General features: G+C 36.9%; 1 long non-coding RNA gene across 1 annotated transcript in view; it reads left to right on the plus strand.

The window, feature by feature from the left end:
* The window catches only part of LOC129502978 (uncharacterized), a 45,203-nt gene extending 27,682 nt beyond the window's left edge, over window positions 1-17,521 (plus strand). The window contains exons 2-3 of the long non-coding RNA XR_008663078.1: window positions 11,608-11,667; window positions 17,396-17,521. This is a non-coding gene — a long non-coding RNA (uncharacterized LOC129502978). The remainder of the gene's footprint in view (window positions 1-11,607; window positions 11,668-17,395) is intronic.
* The last annotated feature ends 415 nt before the right edge of the window (window positions 17,522-17,936 follow it).

Genomic DNA, 17,936 nt, shown 5'->3' on the forward strand with positions numbered 1-17,936 from the left:
CCTATGCTCCTTGGCTCATGGCTCCTTCCTCCACCTTCAAAGCTAGCAGTGTAGTATCTAGTTTCCTCTCTGACCTCTGTTTCCATCCTTACATTTTTTTTTTCTTTCTGACTCTGATCCTCCTGTCACCTCTGTGGTTATATTGAGCTTACCTGAGTAATCCAAGCTCATCTTTCTATCTCAAAATCCTTAACATAATCATACCTGCGGAGTTCCTTGTAAACAATATGTTGGCAGTTTCCGGATTCGAGTGTGGACTTTTGGGGGTCGCAATTCAGCCTACTACATATAAGATCAGTGTAGAGATGTCAGAGACAGTACAGTAACTCATGAGTATATTCATTCATGCTACCATCTATGACCCAGCTTTTTTCCTTCTTTCCACTGTGCCATCTTTAATGTGTTGGCCTATTATTTCATGGCTGCAAGATGGCTACCATGGCAGGAGGTATAACATTTCTCTTTAAGGTAGGAACAAGAGGAAAGTGTGAAAACAAGTCCTTTTCTTTTTAATCAGGAAGTGAAGGCCTCCTCTTCTGTCTCTTAAACCAGTCCTACACAACAGGGATACCCTGTGTACCCTGCAAATAACAGTAGAAATTTATATATTTCCCTTTAGTGTCTTTTTTTGAGGATTGCAAGGAAAAGAGGAGGTTCAGAATGGGTGCTCAGTGAACCAACCTTCCATTGGTCAAGATTCCTAGTTGTAAGCAACAAATTTGTAGTATTTAAGCATAGAAATTTATTCATACTTAAATTAAAGATAACAGACTATTCAAAAGGGGTATAGGACTAAGACTAATGTTATAGCTAGGACCATACCCAATACACTGTGAGATTTTTCTAGCAAAAACATCACAGCTTCTACTGTCCCAGGATGGCAGTGGTCATTCATGGATCTTGGATCTGGATTCTAGAAGATCTACGATATTACTCCCCTCAAAGCATGTGCAAGAAGATGTCCCCACCAGTGGCCACTCACTCAAATTGCTTTTATCTTCATACAAATCTCAAGTGTACCTGACTAATGAACCTGGACATATGCCCATCCATAGCTGCAAGGAGCATGGGAAATGTAGGTCTTATAGGCCACGTCCACCAGAAGATAGAACCTAAGACAAGGATTCATATGCTGACATGGTATTTGAGAGGTACAAATTCAGGACTGAGAGTGAGGAAGAAGTGGTGACAAACAAGTTGCTCTAGTGTGTTACTGTGGCTGCTGTTAGGCATGTGTATTGGCATGCTGTTCTGCAGAGCAACTGAAAAGGGGAATTGATTCAAGGTAATTCTCAGAAGGGAAAAAGAAGGAACAATTTGTCTGGTGCTTTTTACAGGTATTTCCTATTGGCTAAGGTCAGCCTTACTGTGGGCCAGTTTCCTCATGCATCTAAGTTGTATAATTCAGCCCACTGGTGACCATTCAGGAAGCCAGATTCCCCTCCTGGTACTGTGGCATTTCACCTAAGTAAGTGGAGGGGAAGTTGAGGGTGGATAGTTTTACATCTGAGCGATGTTGACCATGTGGGTTGGAGTTTCATCTCATGGCAGTGACACATCCCAGAAATGGTCAGTATCTTTGAAGGTAGGAGGCAGTTGAGAAAAATCTAAGTTGTATTGTGGGGCATCCTGATCAGATGGGAGCCAGCAGCACAGTCATTGAAAGAATTCACATGTCAGAATAAGGGAGATAAAAGTTCATTGAATATGCTGCAAGGGAGCAGTGGGCAGGTTGGCAAGACAGATTGTCTACCCTGAGTAGATAGATAGCCATAGATAGAGGGTGGAGTGAGGGAATGTGGGGAATGTATGGGATTTTCCCTTTCTCGGTAACCTTAGGAACTGTGCCTGGTTGTAAGTCGCCCAATGTTGGTTAAGACCTATGGCTTCCTGAGCCTGTTTGCATTCAGCTCACTGGTCACTGTGAGCCCTTTTGCCTTGCTTGGGTTTCTATTGCTCAAGCCTCTTGCCTACAAGTGGTCTCTACATGCATAATAGGTTTCTGTCCTATACCATAGGGCTTTTGGTTTCCACCTTAAGAAGGCTGTTTTTCACAATGTAGAAACTATCAATATAAGAAAGATGTTGACAACATAGTGGGCAGCCCCTAGTGACAGATGTCCATTGCCACCAGCAACACCTGATCCCTCAACTAAAAAGTATGTCTCCCAGGTTACTTCCTCTTTAACTCCCTAGCTTTTTGTGTTTTGTGTATTTGTTTTTGCTAGAATTTAGCACAATTTAAGCTCCATGATGGCATTATTACCTCTGCTTTGATAACTATTGCATACCCATGAACTATGTCAATGCCCAGAATACTATAAATTTGAATAAGTATTTGTCAATTGGATAAATTAGTGAGTGAATGAATAAATATAAGATAATAAGATAAGCTAATGATAACATGATAATAAATGATAAGCTAAGCAGCAAATGGCCATGATAGGAATTAAAATAAATAAAGCAATCTTAGACTGAGAAAATTTTACCAAAAGAAAGGTGAGATCTCAGTTAGGCAGTAGCATATGGTTTTATCCAGAAAGCAAAGAGAGTAGGAAAGTCATGCACAAAGATACATATGTGGAAATGTTGTTAGTATGTTTATAAGATGGTACAGAAACCAATGCTCTATCAAATTTCTTGCAAATACATTTTCACATATTTATGGATTTCTGCTCATCTCTAATTAATTTCCTGACCTAGAGGTCTACAAAACACTGTACTGGAGAGAATCAAACCTTAATTCTATCATGTCCAAATCTCTCCTGAGAGACATTTTCCTTCAGTGACCTGGGAAGCTGAACTTTCTTAATTGGATTAGTGGCATTTCTCTGTTTCAAACTGAAACAAGATCCACAGGCCTATACTAGCTAGTGCTTCATAATCTATATCTATTTTGTGGTCATTGCCAAAGTATAAGAGCTAGCCCCGGGAGACAGGAAGTGGCATTAGAATTCTTTCTGTTTAGCCTTGCTTAAAGATGTAGTCCAAGATAATAAAACAGTGCCTTTTTTTTTTCTTTAATATCAGACTATATCTTCTCTGTAGAGCTGAGGTCTGCAAAGAAAAGCCAAAACACACTTTTCATACATTCAGGGTTGTTATTTTTTTGTTATTTCCTGGACATTTGGTATTTCACGGGAACCTCAAATTCAACCCATTTGCTTTCAGCTATTTTCTTGTTAATGAGGGAGTAAATCCTACAAATCTTAATCCCCTTTACCAAAATACAAAGCAATCTGCACCTTGTATCAAATAATTATGTCTGAGGTAAGCTTAGGGAATTTAGTCATTTATAGAGGGTTGTTTTTCCCATAACAAAGTCTCTAAATAGAATTATCAAGTCTATCAAATGTTAATTTGTCAAGAAAAACAGAATAGCTAATAAGGAAAATTAGATTTCTATTGTAAATAGAATATTATCTTGAAGGCTTCCATGTCTCCAAAAGGAAATATGACTGATACATGACTGAAGGAAAGTCTTAATCAAGCAAACCATAGAGTTGTTTTTTCCTCAGTGTACTATGGAATCACTCTGGGTAGTGTTTGGGAGAACACCACCCCTGCCTTTTAGGTTTTCTTTGGGACAGACAATGAGAGGGATAGCCCTGATTTTTGGGATCCTGGTGGTTAAGAAACAAAATTCAACTGAGTAAATTTTAAAGAGCTTGTTGTCTTTATAAAATGATTTGTGAATGATTCAGGCAGCATCCGGTCTAGCAGAGGAAAAGGAGCTCTGAGGAGCTATACAAAATGGAAGACTTTTAGGCAGAAGGGAGCAGGAATAAGGAAGTTATACTAGGCAAAACAATTGGTTATTACAAGGTAATTTTCCTTTAGGGCATGGTAGGGCTCTATCAGGCAGTCTAACTCATGCTGATTAGACAATTCCTGATTCACTGGTTTAAAAATGCCATTTCGGGGGTGCCTGGGTGGCACAGTCAGTTCAGCATGAGACTCTTGATTTCAGCTCAGGTCATGATCTCAGGATCATGAGATTGATCCCCACTTCTGCACTCACAGGTATTCTCTCTCTAAAAAAAAAAAAGAAAGAAGAAAGAAAAAGAAAGAAAGAAGAAAGAAAGAAAAAAAGAAAAGAAAAGAAAGAAAGAAAAGAAAAAAGAAAAGAAAGAAAAGAAAAGAAGAAAAGAAAAGAAAAGAAGAAAAGAAACAAAAAGAAAAAGACGCCATTTCTGGGAGAACCAAAACTATAATTGAGCTAAATCTTGATTTGGAGCTTAGCATATATAAATACATTTTGGGCCCATTTTCTTCTTTTTAACATGGTGTTCAGCTGTGGCTTGTCTCCTGAGAACATACTCCATTCCTGTAACAGATGAGGGAAGTTGGGTGCCTGGTTCTCTTGGCTACTTGAAGAAAGAGGGAAATGAGAACACACTTCTGACCCTGTACAAAGGCAGGTACCAGCCTGCAGCAGGATTTCCAAGGATTCCAGGCTTTCCAATAAAAACGTGTGAATTTTTCCTTAGAGAGTAGACATTGATCACATTATAGTAGACGCTCAAGAGTACCTAATGGATTTCTCTGGATTTCTAGACATCGGAGGACATTTGCTCCACACCTATGTTCTGTCCCACTCTCCCATCTTCATTCCATTCTCTTCTACTTCCACTGTTTTTCTTCTCTAATATTAGCCAGGTGAATTACAATTTTGAGAAGTGGGCCTCAGGTATCACTTTAAATTGATTTTGTGAAAACTAACATCTAGTATTTACATTGTTGCTAAATTATTTAAGGTTTTGGGCCAAGGACTGCAAATGTTTCCCTGCATCTCAAAGGGGACATAAAGAGACCAGGTATTTGCTAAAAGAATGAGATTAGAGGGATAGCTGCTGGCACCAAGTCTTTTTCTAAGGAAGAATCAGGAAACTTCCCTCACTCCCTTCTTGGCCCCTACCTGATGTGACTAGCCATGGGAAGAGCACTTTGTCAGCCACTTCCCTTTCTTCCATTTTCAATGGAAATGACCCAGAAATTGAAAGAAGTTTACAGTGTGGCAGCTGCCCAATCTCAATCAAATGGCCTTGCAGATATGCAAGTTAATTGGTTGGAATCTTGGTTATTGAAAGAACAATTCAAGATAAACATCTTCCCATTCAGATCTACTGGTCTAACTCTACCCATATTCTCACTGTTCACATCACTGTCTGATGCCCATCCCATACTTTATGTTAGCCTCCTATCTCTTCCATATTCTCTTTTTAGCAACTGGTTTTATAGGTATTTTAAGAACAATATTTTAAAATTTAGAAGGTTATATATATACATATATATGCACATATATGTATAAAAATTTTATATTATACATAAATATGTATGTATTATATATATACACACATAAATACATTTCCGAAACTATAAAGCAGAATACCCATAATCCTACTGTGCAGAGATAAGTATCTTTGACATTTCATTGATATTTGCTGTGTGTTTGTGTGTATAAATACTTAAGTTTGGGGCACCTGGGTGGCTCAGTGGTTGAGCGTCTGCCTTCAGCCCAGGGCATGATCCTGAAGTCCCGGGATCGAGTCCCATATCGGGCTCCCTGCATGGAACCTGCTTCTCCCTCTGCCTATGTCTCTGCCTCTCTCTCTCTCTGTGTCTCTCATGAATAAGTAAATAAAATCTTTAAAAAAAATACTTAAGTTTGCAAAATTCAAATTTTTATGTTATGTTCTGTAATGTGTTATAAATGTTTCTCAGGTAAGTAAAAACTATAGTGTCTTTTGGTATGATTATATGGTCTTCCTTTGTATGAAAATCTCATTCATTACTTGTTTAACTAGCCCTATAGTTCTGGATATTTATGATGTTTTAAGATCTTTTGCTGCCATAAATAATGCTGTAATGAATATTTTTAAAATAAAAAAATTTGCACAAATCTCTGAGAATTTTCTTAGGATACTTCCCTTAAGGGGGAGTTTTTGAATCAGAGTGTAGATATTTTTAAGGCTTTCATTGCCAAAATGTCTCCAGAAACGTATTATTTAATGGATTTATACTTTGGGTACATGAGTTTATTTAGAAACACTATTGATAGACAATATTATCTTTTTTAATCTTACTCATTTGCTAAGATAAAAGATATAGCATTGGGCTTTTCTTTGACTAGTTTGAATTATTATTCAAATTATTATTCAAATACTATCAAATACTATTTGAATACTATTTTATTCATTGGCCATATATTATATATATATGTAAAATGTTTGGAAACGCCTTTCCCACTAAAAGCAGACAAATACTTACTTATATTTTCTTGTAGTTTCCTATAGTTTTCTTTTTTATGCTGTATTACTTAATTTACTTGGAAATTATTTTGCAGAATAGGATAGTTGATATTTATTTCCCAAAGAGATAAGAATGACTCTTACAAGTTGATTTTTTTTCTATCATATTGTATCATACTATCACACTCTCTTGATGTAGTAAATAATTCATTAATTCTAGTGTCATTTTGTATCCTTATTTTTTTTTAAGATTTAATTATTTATTCATGAAAGACAGACACAGAGAGAGAGAAGCAGAGACATAGGCAGAGGGAGAAGCAGGCTCATTTCAGGGAGCCCAATGTGTGACTCAATCCCGGATCCTGGGATCACATCCTGAGCCGAAGGCAGATGCTCAACTACTGAGCCACCCAGGTGTCCCTGTATCCTTACTTTTTTTTAGAGAAAGAGAGGGAGCACATGCATGTGCTCAAGAAGCTGGCAGGGGCTGGGGGAAAGAGAGAGAATCTTAAGCAAGCTCCATGCCCAGTGCAGAGCCCAACTCCGAGCTGTATCTCCCAACCCTGAGATCATGACCTGAGCTGAAATCAACAGTCAGACGCTTAACCAACTGAACCACCCAAGAACCCTAATGATTCCTATTTTCTGAGAAGGAATTGGCTAAAGGGCCTCAGAATACTAGTGACAATGGCAGAGTTTGGAAGATACTTGCTGTAGTTGCTTCTGACCCTGCCAGCACTGTTGTAAAATTGCAGAAAGAGCTATGGAATCAGGTTTGGACAGGTAAATACATGGATGGTTGAACCAATACTGGATGGTTGAACCATCTGGTTCCATTAGGGCCCAAGAGAAAGGAGCTGTCATAATGATCGCTGTTATTCTACTATTTAACACTCTAATGCTATGACATCCACCACTTGAAATCCACTGAGGTCTTATTTTGTTTGTGATTGTGCTAAGTACTTTATGTACAATACATATTAAATACATTTAATTTTCTTCCCCCATCCTAACTTCATAGAGGAGCACATTCAAAGTGTGTCTTAGAGAAATTAAATAAGTTATCCAAAGCTTAAAACCTGAACTCATTATCCTTGTTCTATGCTGCATCCTTATAATCAAGAATCCATTTGGGTGCATCTGGGTGGTACAGTTGGTTAAATGTGGGACTCTTGGTTGGGCTCAGGTCGTGATCTCAGGGATATGAGATCAAGCCCCAGATCCACTGAGCTCAGAGTCTGCTTGAGACTCTTTCTCCCTCTCTTTTGGCCTCTCCCTCCACCCTCACTATCTCTCTTCTCAAATAAATAAAAAAGAGATAATTTGAAATATTACACTTCTTTTTTTAAAAAGCCACATGTGAGGAAATGCTTTTGAAAATAAAATGCTATAGAAAATATGAGGAACTTAACCCACTAAGATGTTACCAAGAGGGGAGCTGTTTATTTTTAGTGTTAAAATCTGGTTTACTCCTAGTAGAGAAGACATTGAGATAAGGTTTGGTCTTCTGAGAAATATCCAGAAAAATTATGGAAATTAAATTTGAGTCCAATATACATAAAATGAGGGGGTTGTAGTCCTTTTTAACTTAATCAAGCTACTCTTAGATTAGCAGAAAAGTATGCTCATTTCATAGCATAAACAATTATTATTCTAAAATTTATATTAGGATAATGATCTTATAAAAAGAATGATTTAATAACTCATTTAATGACCAAAGTTCTGGAGAAAAGAGAATGATAAATACATTGTGAAGGAAAAATTGCTTGCTAATATATTTTAGTGTAAAATATATTAACACAAACCTATAGTGCTTTCCAGAAGGAAATATTTCCATACATATAATTTTATAATAAAATGGTCCTAGATAAATGGAATATTTTGATTACTTACTATCAGCCTAATCCCATTTCTCCTATATAGTGGCAAACAAATATGCTGGTGCTATAATGACACATAATTCATACTTTTAATGTTAGCAATAGAATTATAGTTACACTATTTCTGGAAGAAATATTGATTTTCATAGGAAATTCAAATTTTTATCCTCAAGATTTTGGATTTAAAATCACCCAAAGTATGGAATGATAACTTTGAAATTAACCATGTTACTATGTATGTTGCACATCATTAAATTTTGTCTATGCTGCATGTTCTTTTAATGTTTTTGTCTTAGTAAGCTTTTTTCTAAATAAGCTGTTTTGGCAGTATGAGGCCGCAAAGCTGAATAATGAAAATTCAGGCTTAATTTTTTTTTCACTTTCATTCTGTATTGATTGCATGCATGTCTATTTCTCTGCCTGTTATTTCAGCATACTCCTTTTCTGTAAGCTAAGTATTTCTATAAAGAATTCACTGCTGATTGTTGTGTTTGCATAGATTGGGTCATATTCACCATTCATTAGTAAAAAAGTGGCAGTGTATGGTCAGTCATTTTATTTCAGAACAGTTATTTCCACTTTTCTTTATTCTCCCTTCTAGTAATTTCAAACCTGATTATGATACCTTCAAAACCTTCCACTCAGATTTAGGATTTGTGTTGGTCACATGTCTTATTACTGTTCTCAGTGAGATAAAGATTCATTGACTTAGAAATAAGAAAAGATGCACTGATGCATGGTTTTTGGAAAGAGAAATGTGGAGGAAAGGAAAAGAATTAATATTTGCTGAGAGCCTATAATATGAGCAATGGAGGACACTGGTCTAGGCTGTCTCGTTTAGAATGGCTGCATGCCTTGTGACATAGGGGATATCCCTCCACTTATTAGATGAGACAAGAGAGTTCCAAGTTACCATCTTGCCTTGAGTTGATCACTAGTGAGTCACAAACTTAGACTTCAGACTCTACCTTTTGTGCTATACTGTATTGTATTTTTTATATGCTATTCTTAGGATCTTTTGGTCAAGTTTAAGTCCTGGTTTTAGGTGGCCCCAAATAAATAAGGCCATTTCTTTTTCTTTTTTAAGATTTTCTTTATTTATTCATGAGAGACACACACAGAGAGAGAGAGAGGCAGAGACACAGGCAGAGGGAGAAGCAGGCTCCCTGAGAGAAGCCCGTTGCAGGACTCGATCCTGGACCCTGGGATCATGCCCTGAGCTGAAGGCAAATGCTCAACCACTGAGCCACCCAGGTGTCCCAATAAGACCATTTCTTGTACCTCTTTTCTTAAATGCTAGTCTAACTTTTTATTAGTGAGCATAAAAGCAATTAAACAGTGAAATTTGAAGGGTCTTATTAAATATATTATACATTCATGATGTGTGGAAATACTTCGGGAACTTCCCTTTCCCATGAAAGCCCAAATAGGAAAATATTTTTCTCACAGATACATCTTGAGGTATTTCAGAAAGATAGAATTGGGAGTTTTCAATGCTTTGTGAATAAAAAAAATGTCATTCTTAAAGTACAATAGGCAGCAAGTATTTTTTTTAAAATGTCATCAAAGAAGAGCAGTCTCTTTAGGAATAGTGTTGAGCAACACCCTGTAATTTTTTTTTTTTAGCATAACAGATGGAAACATTTCTCTGGAGTTATTATCAGGAGGCTAGCATCAAGGAAGCAATCATCCTGCTATGGTCGCACAGAGGAATGTAACCCCATGGAATGTGACAGTTAGGGTGAGGGCAGACTTAGAAAGCAAGGACACAGAGATAACAGAAAGGACCAATTGAGAGACTTGCCTCAGTGACACTGGTTTCACCGATTGCTTTAAGGAGCGGAGTTTAGGTGTTAACAGGACAACTGCGCTCTACACTCACTTTCCACATTTTAGTTTTTGTACGCTTATTTGTATCAAAGTTAACGATAGAGGAAAAACTATAAGTCTCATCCTCTGTTGTGTCTCCTGCCATTTTGTTGCCTTTATATATGGCTCTACATTAAAGAACTCCCTTCAAACACTCTCAGATGTCTGGGTCAGGAGGTCCTCTTCATTGTTATGGGCAAAGTTTAGCTGTCCCCAGAGACCAGGTAAAAAGCCATGCTATTTATGCAGTGCTCCTGAAGAGGACCTGGTCTGCTTTGCTCAGCTTCCTGGACACTCCACTAGGGCTAGCCAAGTCCGTAGAACACTTGGCTTATTAACACTTATGAGCCTCTGAGTCACTCAACTTTAGTTTAGAATAAGTGGGGTGTCTGGAATCTCTCTGTCCGAGGACACTCCCTGACCAGAGAGTATGGTAGATCCAAGAGGTGAAGGCCTGAGATGTGAAGGTATTAAAACTGCAGTAGTGACCCTCAACTAATACAGGAAGAGAGCTGGTGGATATGTATCCAGTTTTCTTGTTATGGAGACAGTTCTGAGGAATGTTTTGCACAGCTTTTTAGAGGATCTTTTGGAACTAGCCTGGGTCACATCTCAGTAATCTGCTCATTCACATACCCTTTACTGGCTTTCCTTCTTTGTTTCACTTCCCTATTCCTTCACTGTTCTTTCTGGAAGTGCTTCCCAAATGAACCGCTTGCACTCAGATTCTTTTGTCTTTCTGCTAACCCAAACTTAGAAAACCACCTGCTTTTCTTCTACCTAGCATACAAAAAACCCTAAAAAAAACAAACAAACCCCCACCAAAACACAAAATCTCTTCCAAGTTAAAGTATATTTTTAAGAGATTGAGTTTTAAAAGATCTCAATGTTTCGTCACCAGTGAGATTAGTGATTTGAGGAATGTAGTGGAATTGGGGAAGAGACTTGGGAAGGATGGTGGTGAATAGAAGCTGGTGGCCATGAACCAGAAGAGTCCAGTTTCTGATAACACTCTCAACTGGGCCTTCCTGTGGCACTTTCTGCTTACTGGTGCTGTATTTAAGACTGTATTCTCTCTGTATGTAAAATTGTGTGTGTGCATGTTATTATGACGCACCGCATCAGTCCAAAGCTGTGCTTGTACAAAGCTGGTTTGGGTACCAAAAACTTGGGGGAAAGCTTAGCACAGTGATGCCAGCAAAGTTACATTAAGCAACTCATAATGAAAAATGCTAATGCTTTTATTACACACAATAATCATTGAGATCATACTTTAAAGCTCACACTGAAATTAGGCTAGACTATTTGACACAGAAATCTATAAAACTTCCTCTTCTATGATGTATGTCCTGAAATTTGTTTTATGTGTTTGTTACCAAAAGAGACCCTATGGTTTCACCTAAAATAAGTACCAATTTAACCTAAGAATTAGGTTAACCAGTGGTTCATGGACTTTTAGGAATGGCTTAACATTTTTTTTAATTGTAAATCTGGTTTAGAAATGTGTTTTTTGTTTTGTCACATTGTCTTTTCTGCTTTAGAAATGTTTGTTTATGTTAATGTATTTGGGTGGTCTGAAAACCTTCTGAAAATAAATACTCTTACAGGTAACTACCATGTTTCCAAGCACACTGTCTTGAAGCTTTGGCTATTGACCAGAAAGAGAGGTAAGGCATCCCTGGTTTATTCTAGCTCCTCTGTTTTTTGGAATTTCAAAACTCATTTCTTTTCACTCTACTCCAGGAAGTAGAATGATATTTTTAAACCATCAGTAATCTAAATGACCACAGAAAGTCCTATTTTTAAAAGTTCAACTCCTTTCTCTAAACTAAGGAATCTACTTATTTCTTCTTTGTAAATTTTGCTTGTTCTTTCTGACCTCCCTGGTAAAGAAGTAGGAAGTTTGTACAATTTCATTACGAAGTAGGTGCAAATTAAACTCAACAACAGTAACCTAAAAGAAATTATTTTTCCTAGCTACATAAACAATTGGATTTATATTCTTCCATGGTGTTGATCATAAAAGATAAGACTTAAAAAAACTGAAAAGAATGGGAACAAAGGGTTTGATTAGGGATGACAGTTGTTTGGGAGTTTATTTTTGTAGGACAAAGGCAAGTTTTTAATTGTTTATTTTAAGGTTAGAGAGTTTATATTATGGAGGTATTCATATCTACATTTCTTTCGTTTTGCTGTGACACATTTCCTGGCTATTTCAAGCCACTCTGTTTTGCAGACTATTTTACATTCTGAAGAGGTTTCCTGCCTAATTTAGTTCCATCAACTGATTGCCATGGAAACTCTTGATATATATATTTTTTTCTCTTCCTGGAATGAGATACTGGCTCTGTTTCAAATAGAATTTTTTTTTTTTTTTTGCACAGAAAATATAGTAAGTTTCATCAAGTAAAATGTGTTTGCCAATGAGGGAGTACCCTCCAGGGTGAACCACTGGGTGGAGAGAAGCCACAAACAAACACGGAACTGCCAGAGTAGATAGGTAATTTAACGATTAGAAACGGGTAACTGCCTAGTCCACATCAAATTGACATGATGCCTGACTGATTTTTTTTATTATTATTTTATTGAGAAGAAAGCAGAAGTCAGCCCTTTGTTCTATACCAGCCCAGCAAAGTTAAAACAAAACAAGCAATGATACAGTAACTCTAAAATTTTGTGAGGTTGAGTCAATATGAGTTTCTCAAGGGCTTCTCACAGCAGATTAATCTGGAGAATGTGGACGGCTGGGATAGACAAATAGTTTGTGTAATGAACTGTAACACAAAAAGAGCCACTCATTTTTACTCTGGATTTTATTTTAAAGGTATAGTTTTGGAGGAAGAAAGAGTATATTAGATGCATTGTGTCATTCCATTAAGACCTATGCAGTGAGACGAGAATCACATTCTGGGGTTTTCACTCATATTTGGCATTTTAAAAACAAAATTCAGGAAGTATAGCTATGAAGAAGAGAGGACAGATTGTGTGTGCTATGTTTGCTCCTTTTCTCTGTGTATGTACAGGTGAGAGAAAGCTTTAATCACGTGACTCTTTATACATACATGACTATTATAAGTGACTGTTTATGTGTCTGTATATTATATACAGACGTGGTTGTCAGAAACACAGATTTGATAAGAAAAAAGTGTGGTTAATGTTGGGAGAAAGAAGAAAGTCTTTTTGATGATTCTCTGTAAATTCAGATACAGTAGTTTCTGTAATTTGTGTAATATTGTTTCTTACAATATTCAGATTTGGTATTTCTTTTGTAAAAAATGAAAGAATCACAGTCAGACATCTCCACCTCAACTGATAGTGAGCTCTGTTTTCTTAAGACATCAGAATGACAGGAGCCAACATTTTGGTTCTTTGCAAACCTTGGATTTACTGGCAGACACTAATGATTTCTTTTGATGGCATGAAGTTTGTCTATATAAAATATTTAGTCATGTAGTTGTTTTTTTTATTCCCCTGTCTGGAGTGGTAGGCACACTTTGTTTTCTTTCCCTGCAATCTTATTTACATGTCTAGAAAGTGCATTACTCCAAAAAGTTTATTTAAAATAAAAATTGCACATGTGTGGGGAGCGCTGACCAAAAGAAATGAATATTTACTGAATATAGAAAGAATAATAAATAATGTTATAGATGTGAAACATTTCGGGAAAGAGATTTCAAAGCCTAGTTATTTTTATTATTTGACTCCATTTTGACTCTCCATATTAGAAAAGTGTATTGGTACTTTCAAATTAACTCTGGCCTTAGCTACTCTGTTGAAAGTCACAGCAACTCTGTTTTAATATCTTATAGTGACAAAGCAGTAAATAGCTCTGCTATCACGGTATGTGTTCACTTTCATTATGATTTACTCTCAGCCATCCTGCATGTAAAAAAAGCGTAGTTTTCAATGTTGGCTTCTTTTGTTAGAACAAATGCCTGAGTGTAACATTACATTCATGCCTCTTCCTGGAATAGTTTCTCCAAATGCACTTCCCTACATCCTGCGCTGACAGTATGAGTGCATGCTGAAGAGGGCATGATAGAAATCTCTGACCTGATTTTGCAGGCAAGAGGTTTGGAGAACAGCGATTAAGATACAAACACTGACCTGATGTTGGAGTGAAGGATTTCAACTTTATGAGCCCCTTAACCAAAATTAGGTTATTTGCGTTTACTTTCTTTTTTAGATCTTTGCATACACTAACCTATTGCTATGTTTTTGTAACCTAACTCTTCACCTACTACGTGAGTTCGAAGGAGGTGAGGAGCTTTCCTGTGACCCATTTTTTGTCCTCTGAGCCTTGCTCAGCGACTTGTGCACATTACTGTCTCTATTTGTAAAATGCATAAACATTATCACCACTTAAAAAGCAGATACATACTGATGAAGCAATCCTTGCTCTAGTCAGAAAGTACTTGCCTAAAATGAATATATCCTGATGTGGAAATTAAACTTCTGGTTCTGGAAAGGGCACATAGGACACGTGCAAGTGCAAAGTGTATGAATGTAGATTTTTGCTCCATCTGAGAAAGAGCTCAGCAATAACTAGCTGTTGAATTTCTGCTTCATGATGGAGAAGGTTTCCTGATCTTTGGATTTCAGGGGAGTCAAAGAAGAGAGTATTGTATTGCTAGAGGTCTTTCTTCTTTTCTGTTTTCTCTGTCATCTATTTTTCTTTTTTTCCTTCTTATTTCCCTTCTCCCCTCTTCACAGTCATTCATCATACATGTATTGAATTCCTATGTTGTGTCAGATGATTTGTTTCTTAATCTAAAAGTCTGTAATTGAGAAATAACAGTAAATTATGAGGAAAGAAATGCTCAGTGCTCCAGGCTTCTATTTCTTTCACCCACTTGAGAATTTTAGAACATATAAAACCTGATAAAACTAGTGATGCTGCTTCAAAAAGTAATTTTTAAAAGAAAATGAAGTCTTTTTTCCATTAACTATACATCTTAATATGTTGCTAGAAGTAATAAGGCACTCCCACAAACAACAGAATGTGGACAATCAAGTTGGGGAAAGCATTCAAATATGGGCACCCATGTCCAGTTGTCCCTTCCATTCCCATCTTCCAAAAGGAAGGAAAGGTAATAGAACATAAATGTGGAGTAGACAACAGTTTGTTTGCATTGGGGACAACTTGTAAGATAAGAATGGAAAGATGTGAAGTTACACCTTCACCCTCCTTAGGTAAAAAGATCTCTGAAACACAAACTACAGTTTCCCCCCCACAATAATTCATCTTTCCTTTGGCCATAGTGACAAATTTCAGCCTAACATATGACCACTCAAACTAAAGACTACATACCCCAGGCTTCCTTGCAGCAAAATGGCATTTACTAGGTTTCAGCCAATAAGATGTAAGCTGACTATCCTATGGCTTTTTTGTGGAACCTTCTTTAAGAGTCCCCTAATGTACCCCTTTTGCCCCTCTTCTGTCTGACTCTCCTCTCTGGAATTCAGATGCTGCTGTCTTGGACTTTGTGGACAACTGTCATACCCCAGCTGTGGGAGATGGTGCTGCAAGAGCCTGGTGCCTGATGAGATCATAAAACTGAGCTCTTATAGCATGCTAGATTGCCTCCTTTTAGGCCATTTGATAGGAGAGGAGACTCAAAGTCTGTCCTTAAGTGATATTAGTTTTTTAAAAAAATCATTAGTAGTATGCATAATCCCACCAATATTGTCACTTTATAGGAGGGCTAACAGCAAATTACATCTATTTCTAACTCTTAAATTTTTCATCTGTTCCTCATAGGAAGCAAGAAACAGCTTTTCATCATGTTCTATAAATTACACATTATAGATATTTTATATTTATGTTCTTGTACTTAATCTTCACAGATGGTACAAAGCTCGTGCTATGGATGAGAATACTCAAACTCAGAGATAATATAGAAATTAAATGTCAAGACTGAAGTTTAAACACAAACCTACTTGACTCCAAACTTAAAGTTACTCGAATATTTTATATTGCCTCCCTGATATTCCGGTTTAGTGCTCCTCCTCAATTGCATGTCTTTATGACTAATAGTATACTTTCAGAGAGGACTCAACATTTTGTTTAGATTACATTATTAAAAACTATTAATCAGCTGCTAATCTTTGAAAGAACAAATATTTTACATAAAAATCTGGATTTCTGGCATCTTTTGAAAAATCAGAAGATTACTAGTAACACTAGGCTCACCTTCCCACATGACAACAATTAGCCAAAACTGTGTATGACTGCCTTTTTTTATTGTTGGGTTTGCAACCTCTCGTTTGCCATAGTTCCTCCTTAAGCCTGCTCTGCTCACTTACGTAACTAACCTTTTCTTGTTAGGCATTTGTTTATGACCTTTGTGTGGATGCTTTCCCTTGAACATGATTAAACATAGAACAGATTGCCATCTGCCTCTCTTACAAGGTGATAAAGACATTTTTTTTAATTGCATATAGTTTTCCATAATTATGTCTTTTCTAAAAGGGATATAAAACAGGGAGTTGTACAGAAATCTAGATAGAGCTGTGTATAAGATGTGAAGAAAAAATAAATTATTATTCTTAATGTGTTCTGGAGAGTACATCATTATTCCCTTGAAAGTCCAGAGGGAAAACTTCAGTAAATATTGATAATAATGACCATGAACTACACATTCTCTGGAATAGTCAATTAACTGCAATATAATTAGAACAAAGCTTAAAGTTGTTAAAGGCATCCAGCCAGCCCTTTTAAATGACTTTGTGGGAAGATGTTTCTGGTTAGGTAAGGTCCAAGGATTTATTAGCTCTCTGTGCTCTATGCCTGTAATAAACATTAGTCGATTGGCCCTCACTTGATGAACAGGTAATGTTATGAACTTGCAAGTCTTTTTTTTTTAATAATAATTTTTTTTAATTGGTGTTCAATTTGCCAACATACAGAATAACACCCAGTGCTCATCCCGTCAAGTGTACCCCTCAGTGCCCGCCACCCAGTCACCCCCACCCCCTGCTCTCCTCCCCTGAACTTGCAAGTCTATCAATGACGATAATCAGGACAAATAGTTCCATGCACTTTGGTTGTTTTTTACAACTGCCAAAGTCATGGTAATGCGAAACCCAAAAATGGCACCTTTTATACATTTTGAGCTCAGTTAGATTTTAGTCAGTTAAATGGCCCTTTTTTCATACCATTTTCACATCCCAGATGCTTTCTATCATTGTATTAAGACAACCATTTTCGAACCATGCTGTTCACATTTCTCCAAGCTCTGGTTTTATGCATGAAGTTAGTCTTCTTTTTAATAGACACCGGCTGCCTCCAAGACCCATGAACATGTCATGGTCCTTGCCTCAGAAATTTTTCTCTCCTCTGAATGGAATCTTTGCTTAGTGCTTGACCCAAGATCTCTTTGACCCACTTCTCAGATTGGCACCAATGTGGATGACCTGACCCACATAAGAAGATAGGTGGCTCGTATGTAGTGGTCAAGTGCTTGGTCTTTGAAGTTGAACTTCCTAGATTAAAATCCGATTTCCGTCCGTTGTCAGCTATATTTGGTAAGTTAAACAATCAATCTTAACTTCAGATTTTCCTTGACAAAATACAAATAATATCTATTCATAGGTTTCTGGGGAAGATTAAATATGATAGTAAATGCAAAGAACCAAACATTCTATCAAGCCTTTAATAAATGTTAACTGGTATCATTGGAGAGCCTATAATTTAATACAGTTCTATCAGTTAAAGTTGTTGATTACAATCAACAGAAACAGATTCTAGCTAATTTATGCAGAACTATATTGGGTAACTCACAGAATCATCAGCATATCTTGATAGCGAGGCTGAAATATATAGGTTAAAAGCAAAAGATACTAGCTAGTAGGACTCATAGGCAGGCTCTTATAGGACAGTTGGGTTAGAATATCATGGCTGGACACTGTTGTATCTGGACACTGTATGCTATCA

This window comes from Nyctereutes procyonoides, unplaced genomic scaffold, assembly GCF_905146905.1.
Source record: "Nyctereutes procyonoides isolate TBG_1078 unplaced genomic scaffold, NYPRO_anot_genome, whole genome shotgun sequence".
In the NCBI taxonomy this organism is placed as follows: Eukaryota; Metazoa; Chordata; class Mammalia; order Carnivora; family Canidae; genus Nyctereutes; species Nyctereutes procyonoides.